The sequence below is a fragment of the Canis lupus genome, chromosome 11 (assembly GCF_003254725.2).
Source record: "Canis lupus dingo isolate Sandy chromosome 11, ASM325472v2, whole genome shotgun sequence".
Classification (NCBI taxonomy): Eukaryota; Metazoa; Chordata; class Mammalia; order Carnivora; family Canidae; genus Canis; species Canis lupus.
Window position 1 is genome coordinate 5,468,563 of NC_064253.1, and position 12,474 is coordinate 5,481,036.

At 43.9% G+C, this 12,474-nt stretch overlaps 1 pseudogene; it reads right to left on the reverse strand.

Annotated features, from left to right (window-relative positions):
- Positions 1–6,522: 6,522 nt before the first annotated feature.
- On the reverse strand, positions 6,523–7,212 carry LOC112659656 (transmembrane protein 230-like; annotated as a pseudogene).
- Between the last annotated feature and the right edge of the window lie 5,262 nt (positions 7,213–12,474).

Genomic DNA, 12,474 nt, shown 5'->3' on the forward strand with positions numbered 1-12,474 from the left:
GAAGGAAACGTACCAAATCTGTGACGTTAAGGCAAGGGATGTATTAAACGAGATTGAGGAAAAGTGTAGGTATGTTTGGGGAAGAACACCCAAGCGAATCATGAGGAGGAAATAGTGTTTGAAAAACTGATCATCAATCTTGTGAATACTTTATTTTGTACCAATTCCTTGGGTACCACTGGGGGAAAGACTATTAGGTTAGACGTTATCAGACCCCGCCTCACAAATGTAATCATTATTTTTAAAGTCAGACATTTCACACACGCCCCAAAATCACAACTTCATGTTTGCTTCTTGACTTATAGTTTTGTCTAGAAGTTTATGTAGGTTTGTAGTTGATGTAATTTTGCATAATTGAAGTCCTAATTTTCTTTTTTTTTAAGATTTTATTTATTCATGAGAGACCCACAGAGAGAGGAGATACACAGGCAGAGGGAGAAGCAGGCTCCCTGCGGGGAGCCTTATGGGGAACACCATCCTAGGACCCCGGGACCCCACCCTGAGCCAAAGGCAGATGCTCAACCACTGAGCCACCCAGGTGACCTTTGAAGTCCTAATTTTCATACAAGTACATACTTTGTTTTGTTTTTCCCTTACTGTCCTCTAAAGATTTATTGTGTCCTTATAGTCTTAATAATCCTTTTTTATTAAGTAGTCAGTATACAGGTTGCATCACAGAACCCCAGAATTGAAGCTCAGGTTACTAGCATTGAGAAGAAAATACAGAAGAACAGAATTAAAGGATCAGAGTAGTCATTTTTAACAATCCATCAACCGAGAGGTTGAGCTGCTTTATCCTTAGTGTGCAGGTCACAGGTCTATACTCCCAAGACACAGATGCCACTGTACAGAGTCCTGACCAAAGCCTAGCCTGAGCTCTTAACAAATTCAGTAAGACGACGTGAAAATTTTTATCAGTGGCCTGCAAACTGAGATGTGCACCCTCGCATTCCCTCCAAGGGATTTTCAAGGGGTAGGTGCCTACTTAAGATCATTTTAAGGCCACTTGTTTCTGAATCTTCAACTTGCATCTATACTATTTCCTGAAACTGATTTGCTGGTTTAAAGAATGCAGTCAGTGTGTCTCCCTGCTTCATTTCCCAGCCATGCCACCATAGCTATATATTTTCCAAATTGCAAAAAGAGAGGGCATAACTCATTCAATGAGATCTTAGAAGGGTGCATTATTCCAGCGTGTAAAAACTCGAGGAAACTTTTGTCAGTTTTTTATCAACTTAAAATATTGGGCTGTATTGAGAAAGTGTATACTTCTAATGGCTCTGTAACAAATTCTTCTGCAAGTCATATGATTTCCAAATAATTGCTTTCAATAAAGGATGACCTGAAGATCACTATATGAGTCTATAAAGTAGGAGTTCAAAGAATTTTAAAGTTCAAAACCTTACAGCCCCATCTACTTATTAACGGTAAAAACATTCTTACAATTTACTAAAATGAAAAATAGAAAAAACACTGATGCTAAACTATATCTCTTTCTTCTAAGAAGTAGTATTTAACAGCAAACAAATGCAGTAATTGTAAAAAGTTACTTATGTCTAATACTTTAAAAGCTTTGTAATATATTTTATATTATTTTGAATAATTGATTATTTTTAATATATCTCAATCTAGAAGAAAATATTTCAGCACTTATAGTCTTTCAGACACAGGAAATGTAAAATATTAAATTTATTTATTTATTTTTTAAGATTTTATTTATTTATTCATGAGAGACACAGAGTGAGAGAGAGAGAGGCAGAGACACAGTCTCAGGGAGAAGCAGGCCTCACGCAGGGAGCCTGACATGGGAATTGATCCTGGGACTCCAGGATCATGCCCTGAGCCGAAGGCAGGCGCCAAACCGCTGAACCACCCAGGCATCCCCCAAATTTATTTTTTTAAGGATTATTTATTTATTCATGAAAGACACAGAAAGAGAGAGGGAGTGGCAGAGACACAGGCAGAGGGAGAAGCAGGCTCCATGCAGGAAGCCAGACATGGGACTTGATCCTGGGACTCCAGGATCACACCCTGGAATGAAGGCAAACGCTCAACCGCTGAGGCACCCAGGCGTCCATCCCTAAAATATTAAATTTAAATGTATATATCTTTTCATTGCAGAGAAATATAATAGGTGATAGATAAAACACATTCAAACACAGAAATATGTGAAATTAGGATATAATCCTGAGGGGTGAGAATGTGGAATGGAGTTACAGTGTAAAGAGAAAAAATAAGTGGAATATACTGTAGATAAACAAGAGTTTTTTCATATATTTTAAAAATGGTGACTGGTAGGCATAATTGCTATGGTGTTTAGATTTCACTGGATTCATTTAAGAGAGTGACTATTCCATTTTAAAGTGTGAATGTTTACGGCATGAAGGAAATTACATCCTTTGCAAAGACTTAAACTTACGATGAAAATTTTTATTTTTTATTTTTATTTTTTTAAAGATTTATTTATTTATTCATGAGAGACACAGACTGAGAGAGAGGCAGAGACACAGGCAGAGGGAGAAGCAGTCTCCATGCAGGGAGCCCGATGCAGACTTGATCCCAGATACCCGGATCATGACCCAGGGAAGGCAGGCGCCCAACCGCTGAGCCACCCAGGCATCCCTATGATGACAAATTTTAAATGTTAACCTAAAAAATATGCAAGAGGGTAAATAGTACTTCATGTACTAAGCAAAAATGTTTGAGGACCACTAATTTTAGTCATCAATCCCCTATTGGAATTTGTCTCCATTTCTAAAGATTTTGGCAATGTTTGTTCTTCTAATCCTTTTTTTTCTTAGTCTTTTCTTTTCTTAAAGAACCTCAACTAAAATTCCTGCTGTTTTTTTGTTAAATGATCTTACATTATTTTTCTAAATTCCTGCCTCCTTTCTACCCTCTCTGAATGGGAAGGAGAAGGTTTGTGTTTGGCTGGGTTGGTTTGATAGGGATTCGTTCAGTTCCTAAGGCTTTGGATTCAGGTTGAATCAGCAATTATTGTCTTCCTAGAAGCCTCAGAATGCTCTGGGGGGTATAACAAGACAAACCATGGACTCAAGTCTAAGAAGTCTCTAGATGGTCCAAGTGGGAACTAGCAGACTGGAAAATGAGGAGGGGCTGGAGAAATGGTACACAAAATGAGGAAGCCATTGCCAGGAGCCAGGGTGGATACTTGGTCTGCTCTGAGGGGAGCCTGGTGTCACTGTATCCATAGCTCTGATTGATCGGCCTTGCTTGAGACCCAAGGCTTTACCAGTACCTGTGAGAGGACCTCCCTGCGAGGCCCCCAAGACACTGGGAGCCCAGATGCACCACTACCCCATGCCTGAAAGGGTGGTAGGGACCAACTGGAGTATCAGAGAGAGGACACTCTTATGATGAGAACAACACACGTTTTCAAGCATATGCATTTTCTTCTTTTCATGTATTGCCTTTGGATAAATTTCCAGGTGTTGGATTACAGAACTTCTTTCTGGTTTCTCATACATATTGTCATTCCACTTTCCCAGAGAGTTAGGTTAGTCTGCTATACTAGCAGCAGAAGGGTATGCTGAATTCACCAAACCATGCGCCCACTGGATATTACATTTTTAAAATTCTCGCTGGAATGTGTAAAATGATGCATCAAATTTTCCCAAATTTGCCTGGCCACCCTTGTGATTTTTTTTTTTTTTTGTCTACATAAACTCCTGTAATTAGTAGGGTATTCTTTCTACAGTTTTCCTCCTGGGTTTTTTTTAAAAGTTCATTTATTTTTTAGTAACGTCTACACCCAACATGGGCCTCGAACTCATGACCCCAAGATCAAGAGTTACCACTGACTGAGCCAGCCAGGCACCCCTCTTCTAGGGATATTCAAGTATTTACTTCTTGCTGGTCTCTGCTTAAACTAGAAAGCTCAATGAAACAGTCTGCTTGCATGGTTTGGTAATCTTCCTTAACTTGGTCTGATTTGGGTGGAGGAAATGTTTTTGTTTTTAGTAACTAACTGGGCAACAGTTTAATTTAGAAAAGTGGGAAAGGACCCTCCTTTAATGAATACAAAAGTGACACAAATATAGCATGTATACTCCCCATGCCATTTAGAAACGCCTTTTTTGTGTGAGAAACCTATTAACACTGATAATTTGTTTCACCAAGGTCATGTCAACAGTTACCGAATCCGATTGTGTCCTGTATTAAATGTTAAATGAATATATGATCCCTGCTTTCAAAGAATCCATGGTCTGTGGGAGAACTGCAGCTATAAACAGATCAGAGTGAAATATGTATATAAACAACCACAAGGGCCCAAAGAATGGAGCTGCCAAGGCTCCTTTGGTGAGTCTGGGAAGGAGGTGTGGTTCAACTACATCCTAAAGAATGAGTGGGTGTAGGCCTGGCCAAAAGGCAGTGGGAGAAGGGAGGGAGCTGTCAAACAGAGGCAGATGGCTCCTCCCTTCTTCCCCACTTGCTCCTCAGACACAGGGTGGTACCTAGGCAACCTTTTGATTCTGCAAAGCCCCCCTTCCCCTCCCTCAAAGTGCATCATAACTCACCATTTCCTATTTCTGCAACTGAACCAGAATTCACATTCTCTCCTTCAGCTGCCCTCTTGGAGGTTTTAGGAGGAGGGCACCCCCCACCCCCTCCATCCTTGGTGGAAGTAATCTACTTAAAGCAAGAAAACATCTTGGGGATACTTGGCATTTTACAAAGGAAACCTGTGAGCTCCAGAGAATCTTCCAGATTCCCCCTGTGTGTGTTTTGGCCTAGCCTCTCTTTGCTTCCCCGAACAATTCAAAATGAGGGAGCAACTCGGTCACCAACACCTGATCGTTTTCTCTTGGCAGTCTCCCTTGTTGGTATGGTGCCAGCATTTTACTCATCACGTTATCACAAGCTAGAAATCTGGCATCATCGTAAAAGTATCTGGTTCTTTTCTTTGTTATCCTATTTCCTGAAGTTGTCAGGGCCCTGACTCTAGGTCTCTAGGAGCAATAGATGAGAAAGATTCTGAAGCTTCTTGGGAACTGCCTTCCACCCATTGGCAGTCTCCCCTGAGACATTCCAGCCCAGCCCACCCAGTAATGTCCAGCAGTTCCGGCACAGAAGCCTACATTTCTCAAAGACATGAGGATGTGATTGGTCACTCAGAGCAGGAGATCTGTTCTGAGATCTCGAATAGCTTAAAGGAGTCTTCCAGGTGTGGGGAGAAGAAAGAGGCCAGAGTCAGCCCAGATATGAGGACACCGTCACAAGTACAGCCCAGTTGACACATCAAGCGCAGATGGCAATGATCCCAGTGTGTTCATGACCTTTAGACTCAGCCTTGACCTTTGTCCCTGTGCCTGACTGGCTGCCCATGCCTGTGTGGGTGGCCATTAATCAACAAGGAATAGCTGCTATCTCACCAGTAATTCGTTGGCCTCAGCCCCAGTCTGTCTGACGAGTCTAGCAATTATCCAACCTGAACATTTATTCATCTTCTCTTTTTTCTTTTTCCGATTTTGGCATTTTAATTTCTTCTGGATATCTGAATATCTCCTCTTTTGCAAGCTAGACAACAGAATTAAACTCAGGTGTTCTGATCCTCTGGGATCCAGACCGAGTCTGGCTGTCTTCAGCAGAATGACATCATAATACGAGGTGCTAACAACAGGCTTCAAATCTGTAAATAATAACCACTTATTTACATTTTTTCCCCTTAGGAAACAACAAAAAGTTCGGTCCTAAAGGCATGATATACAGAACATCTTGATTTACAAAGAACAGAATGACCCAAATTATATGCTGGCTAATTTAGGGGCGGACCAAATCAACACTGACTGAGGACTGGTGAAGAGAGAAAGTGTTTACCCTTGGGAAACTCACTCTGAGGTTGAACAAAGTCCTGGCTGCTGTTAATAAGAAAGCACGTAAAAGAATAGTATAGATCACCCACACTGACACTTGATTTTGCAGACGTCTTCCACTACAGTGCAAAGTTAGTGATAAGAGTGGGGGGGAAGATACTTAGATTGTTCTGAAAATAAATTACTGGTGATAGGAAATAAGACCTATTGAATTCTTCCATTTGCCACCAGAACAAACTGACCATGAGGATGCTGTAAAAGAAATGGTGCACTCTAGGGGCACGTGGGTAGCAGGCTGACTCTTAATTTCAGCTCAGGTCATGATCTCAGAGGTCTGGAATAGAGCCCCACACTGGGCTTCCTGCTCTGTGGGGAGCCTGCTTCTGCTTCTCCTTCTCCCTCTGCTCCTCCACCACTGCTCCTGCTTTCTCTCTCTCGCTCACTCTGCTCTCTCTCTCTCAAGTAAATAACCACTATTTTTTAAATCTTTTTAAAAATAAAGAAAAATAGAGCATGTCCCATTAATTAATTTGTAATTGTAAGCTCAGTTGACATCTTGAGGATGGACCCATAAACTCTGGCCATTCTTTTGTTTAACATCAGCAAATCACAGAATTCCTTAGCCCTTCACCGTGGTTCCTGCTCAATATCTTCCACCTGGGCGCAGTTCCACCTGTGACTCTCCTCCTCAGGGTTGAAGATGGTGCTTGCCATCAAAACCTCGACTAGCGTTGTGGGAATAACCCTAGCCGCCTTTGGGTGCATAGCAGGCAATGCCCAAGTGGTAAAATCCCGGCAGGAACACCAACATGCCAATGATCAGGATGGGAATGGCCGGGCCTGCCTCCTCTTTGCTGATATAGCCCCCCCAGCAGAAGGGAGCCAAAGATAATGACAAAGGTACCAATCAAAAACAGCAGTGTAGCAGGAGCAGTGGCCTTGTATGGGATCTTAGGAGGGCTCTTCTTTTCTTTTTCAAAAAAAGATCCATATAATAAAAAAAATTTTTTTTTAATTTAAAAAATCTATTTTTTATTTATTCATTTATTTTAATTTAAACTTCAGTTAGTTAACATACCGTGCAATATTGGTTTCTGGAGTAGAATTCAGTGAGCTGCTTACATACAACACCCAGTGCTCATCACAACAGGTGTCTGCCTTAATGCTCATCCCCCATCTAGCCCATCCCCCACCCACCTCCCACCATCAACCCTCAGTTTGTTCTCTATCGTTAAGAGTCTCTTATAGCTTCTTTCCCTCTCTTAGGAGGGTTTTTCTCAAATTGAAGGTCCATGTAGCTATGGTCTGTGCTGGAGAGTCTTGAGTAGTTCACTTTCCTATTGGGGATTCCAGTAGCCAGGTTGGTAGGAGGTAGCATCCTAACACAGTGACACAGCTACAATAGGAGCCCCACACCAGGGCCCTCATGCTGACAGCTCACCCATGGTGGGCAGCAGAAGCGCCGGGGGCCTCACAGTGTGCCTCACCTAACTGCTACCCCACCCCTATCCATCTTATCTCATTTTTATCAATTGTCACACAGTATGATGACCACATCTCTCCAAATCTCCTTATAGCCACATCCAGGCCATTATGGGTGAGCCAAACACAGGACAGATTTCATCCAGGCCTCATAAGATGAAAAATCCGTCTCTACTTGCTGCAGCACAATGGGCCTCTACATCAGTGTTTCATAGAATATGGTGCCCAGGTCTTTTTTTTTTTTTTTTTTTTTTTTTAAGATTTTATTTATTCATGAGAGACACAGAGAGAGAGAAAGGCAGAGACACAGGCAGAGGGTGGTGCCCAGGTCTTAAGAATACGAACCACCAAAAAAAAAAATTTAAATTAAAAATAAAAATAAAAGATTACGAACCACCTACAAAGGTTATTCAAAGTAAAGATTCCTGGAATGCATTCTTGGTAATTCAGATTCACTAGCTTCGATGTGAAACACAAGAGTCTGCATTTTTGACAAATCCATTAGATGATTCTTCTATCCTCTAGATTTGAGACTGTGGTCTCAAATGAGTTCTTGTCCTCCAATTTTGGAAAGAGAATGTGACATCACCAGTGTTATGTCCTGGCCCGGTTTCTTCTGATTACTTTAGTGTCTGCTCAGTAGGACTCACTGGACAGGAAACCCAAGACAGCCATTAGCCAAGAGCAAATTCAGCCCAGGCTCATGGATGTGGCTATATGACTGACCCATGACCCCATCAATGTTGTAAGAATTGCTTATTGAAGAATTTACCAACCTGGTTTACATCTCCATGAATTAACCCCCTGGTTTACGTCTCACCTTAAGTGAGAAATCCTGCTGTTGAATCCTGGCACTGCCCAAACTGATGTCAGATAGACAGGTCAAGTTCTTGTCAGTTGTAAACATATGAGACTCCACCCAAAGTCTTAGGAGCCACACTTCATTAGAGAGGGAGGAGTCAGACAATTTCTCATCCAGTAGTCTACCTAGGTCCCCTACAGCCACCCCACCCTGGGTCTAGAGCAACTCCAACTCCCTCTCCCAGCCCCAGGAACAAAGCTACCACTCCCTAAATGCCTGCCCTTAAATACCCAAATGATTTCTGGTACCTTCCCTCTTATAGAACCTTGGAAATTAATTTGGCTCTCACCACCCTCACCCCTTTGGTGTTTTCACATCTCGCCTCAGTTCTAGACTCCACTTCAAAGCTGCCTTCTATCACACTCACGGATGCACCCCTACACAGGAGCTCTGGGGTGCCTCCTTGGACACTCAGCTGAAAGGCCCTCTTCCTCCATGCATTGGGATGACTCATTAGTGATGATTCTCTGCCAAGGTAACAACTCAAATTCCAGGGTATCTTCAACACCACCAGGTGCTCACAGCTCTAGAAACCACATGCCATCTGTCCCGCGGGTGGAACCTGCTATGTCCTAGTGTAGAATTCTGTAAGATGATTCTGCCTTAGAATCCGCCCCACCTCATTTCCTATCCCTGTGAGTGACCATGTCCACTGATCCTGGGTCTGCCACTCTGTCTTTGGGTCCTTCCTGCATGGGCCTGGATATTTCACTGCTGACCTCTCTCTGAAGAGGCCAGGGCTACAACACAGTCACTTTCCCTGACCCATCCCACTTGTTTCTGGCTTCTTTCTCCTGCCACTTACTGGTAGTTCCAACATGAACTTGTACCTACCCAAACCCTGAACTCAGCCTGGAGGCCAAGGATTCTGTTTCTTTGACTCTTGCTGAAGCCACTCATGAACACACCTTGGAAACACCCTGGCCATTGGCTGCCTGGATTGTAACCAAAGCTGCTGTGTTTCCTCAGAATAGCCGCCCCTGTCTTGCTCTCCTACTGGCATTACTCTCTGCAACGACGTTAGTTCTTCAAAGCCTGGCCCATGCCGCTAGGTAGGTCCTGTGCTAAGTCTCGGCCAGAGTAGCCTACTGTACTTACAACCCAATCTTGGGTTATGTTTCCTGGTCAGAAGGGGAGAAGGCCCTATGTGTCAGTTTTGTGAGCTCAGGGCTTTTGTGGAGCAGCCTTGAGGAACCATCTGAAGACCACATTGGTAGTAGATCTGTGCTAGAGATGGAAGGTTCTCCCATTAAGAAGTACATGTTGAATCCTCAGGAGCAGGCTGGCAGATGTGTCCTTGAAGCTGAGTGCTACTGGGCATCCATCCTATTTAGGCTCATGACAATCAGTTCTCTAGGATTTATTTTATTTTGGCTAAAATTGGTTTATAATTTATTTTATTTTATTTTATTTTATTTTATTTTATTTTATTTTATTTATTTTATTTTATTTTATTTTACCTACATGTTCTCCCATGCCTTTTGGACAGGCTTCAATTCCTTAGTCTAGAACAGTCCAAGAACACCCACACACCCCTCGTCTTCTAGGTCCTTCCCTATTGAAAGTAACCCTCTGATCAGTCATTCGTGGAGGATAGGTATATTTTGCCCATCCATTCATTTATGGCTTCACTCAGTCTCTTCTTCTCTCAAGATGTATTTTTTGCTGATAAGCACTATGCCTAGTGACAAGTTCTGGGAACAGACTGTGGCATGAATAAGATCATGTCTTATGCGTCCTCCTGGAGCATCTAAAGCATCTCACTTGGGCTAGGGGTGGGCTTGGGGTAGAGCTTTCCAGAGGCAGTGATGGCTAAGCACAAGTCTGCAAGGTCAGTTGGAATTTTCACAGATGAAGAGGTGAAGAAAGTTCCAGGAAGAGTGAAAGATTCAGAAACAAGAGAGAACTCACAGAAGTTCCATATGGCTAGGAAACAACCCAAAGGGGAGTGGTGAAAAGTGAAGGTAACATTTTGAAAGAGTCAAGGGCGTGGAGCAGCTTGGGAAACCACGCAAGAAACGCTGAACCTGATGCTGTGGCCATGCAACTCTCCTCAGGGGGAAGGCAGACCTGAGCAAATTGGGTGCTGCCATGTTTAGTTTCTGCTAGCCTAGTGTGCCAGGTAACAACAGACTTCTGGTTTTTCTCAGAGCAAGCTGGACACGATGATAAAAACACTGGGCTAAGTCACTGGCTCCACAGCCAAGGGGTTGTCCCAAGTCCAAGTGGTTCACCTAGATTGGTGCTTCAGAAAACCCAATTTTTCCATATTCCACATCTCTCTCAGTCAACAACATGCTGATAACAAGCCCCCACCCAAAAGCATTTGTTCAGTAGGTTCTGGTGCTAGAATCCCATATTACTCCTGCCCAGAAGAGCCTTCTGCTTCCAAACTCTGCCTCTTCTGACCTTAGAATAAACACCAATATCCAGGGTGTGGGGTTTTGGGGTAGGGGGAAATCAGCAGACTGGGTCTCCTAGTTATAACAATGTAACTCATCTGAGTCTGAGTCTATTTCTACAGTAGGTACTGGCTGAACCATGGGCAAGGAGACCCAGTCTTGGCCCCAGTTCCCAGCCCAAACCAGATATGGGGCAGGCGAATCCAAACATCCTCCACTGAATCATCAGGAGAGGGCAGGCCCTGACCACAGGGAAGGGAAGGGACGTGGGAGCGGACATGGGAAGTAGGTGAGGAAGCTGTAGTCACGCCTGGAGAGGAGGCTGCTTCCAATGAGTACTATGGTTCGGTGCCGCTGCCCACAATGGTGGGCCTTTGTTTATTGTGTCTCAGTGTAAGGGGCTGGCCAGAAAAGCTGGCAGATGGGTGCTTTATTGGTTTTCCTAAAGCTGTAAGCACTGTGACACAGATGGGGAATCAAGAGGTAGAGTAGCTTGTACGAAATCCCGTGGGCAGGAGCGCCTGGGTGGCTCAGTCGGTTAAGTGTCTGGCTTCGGCTCAGGTGATGATCCCAGGGTCCTGGGATCGAGGCCCCAGGCGCAATGGGGAGCCCATTTCTCCCTCTCCCTCTGCCCCTCCACCTTCTTGTGCTCTCTCTGTCTCTCAAATAAATCAATAAAATCTTGAAAGAAAGAAATCGCATGAGCAGTCAGCCATTGCATCAATTGGCAGGTGCAATTGATTTCCGGACAATCTGATTTCCAGATTGCCACTCTCCCTGGCCCCTAGGTGATGAGGTCCTGGGCCTGAGCACCTGCTTTTGAGGACTGCTTCTCCCACCCCTCAGGGACTCCACCGTTGGGGGCACACCAGTGAGAACTGGCCCTCCATCTCAGTCTTGCTTGTGCTGACCCTGTCCTAGCCTCTCTGTTATGTGAACCACTGCATTCCTACCTGCCACCTCTTTTGTTTTGTGCTTCAGCCAATGTGAGCAAGATTTCATTCATTTGCTATTGAAAGAGCTTTGAAAAACAGTAACAAATACATATAACGTATGCAAGTGGAGATGTGCGCTAGGAAGGAGAAACACAGGATGTCTGTGAGTGGAGTATGACAAGGACCTGACCTATTCTCAGGTGCCAGGGTGGGCTGCCAAGGGGAAATGACATTTGATGAGAAAGCTGGAGGAACAACAGCCAACTAATGGGAACAAGCAGAGCAAGGAGCAAGAGTGGTCTGGGGGCAAGTAAACATCACGTATTAAGGGCCTGTTGCAAAGTTAAAAAAAAAAAAGAAAGAAAGAAAGGAAAGGAAAGGAAAGGTGGGAAAAGAAAAGAAAAAAAAGAAAAGAAAAAAGAAAAGAAGAAAAGAAAAGAAAAGAAAAGAAAAAAGGAAAAAAGAGAAAAAAAAAGAAAAGAAAAGAAAAACTCAAGACACCAGTGAAAGTCAAAGGAAGTCAACATGGGTGGAACATGGTGGAGGAGAGAGTCTGGAGGGACAGGCCACAGGAGTGGGCAAAGCCAGCCTGCCCACCACCCACCTCATTCCACTCTCAGGCGAAAGTGGCCAGACTTGTGATGGATGCAAAGTAGGTGTTGTCTGGCAGAGAATTAACCTGGTGATGAATGTGGTCCCATTAGCCCTCCCAGACTGAGGCATTTGTCCCCTAACCCCTAAAATGGCTCTTGCCTCTTTCGACTTATGCTCCACTCAGCTGCCCAGAGAGGCAGGCACGTAGATTAAACTGCTCCTCTATGCTCAGGAGCTTCTCGCTGCTCTTAGGGAGAAAGCTACCATTGGTGACATGGTTGATGAGGCCTCCCAGGATCCCGCCTCCACTTGCCCCACATCCTTGGTTCTCCTCCAAGTGTCCCTACCTGTCATCTTAGTATGGG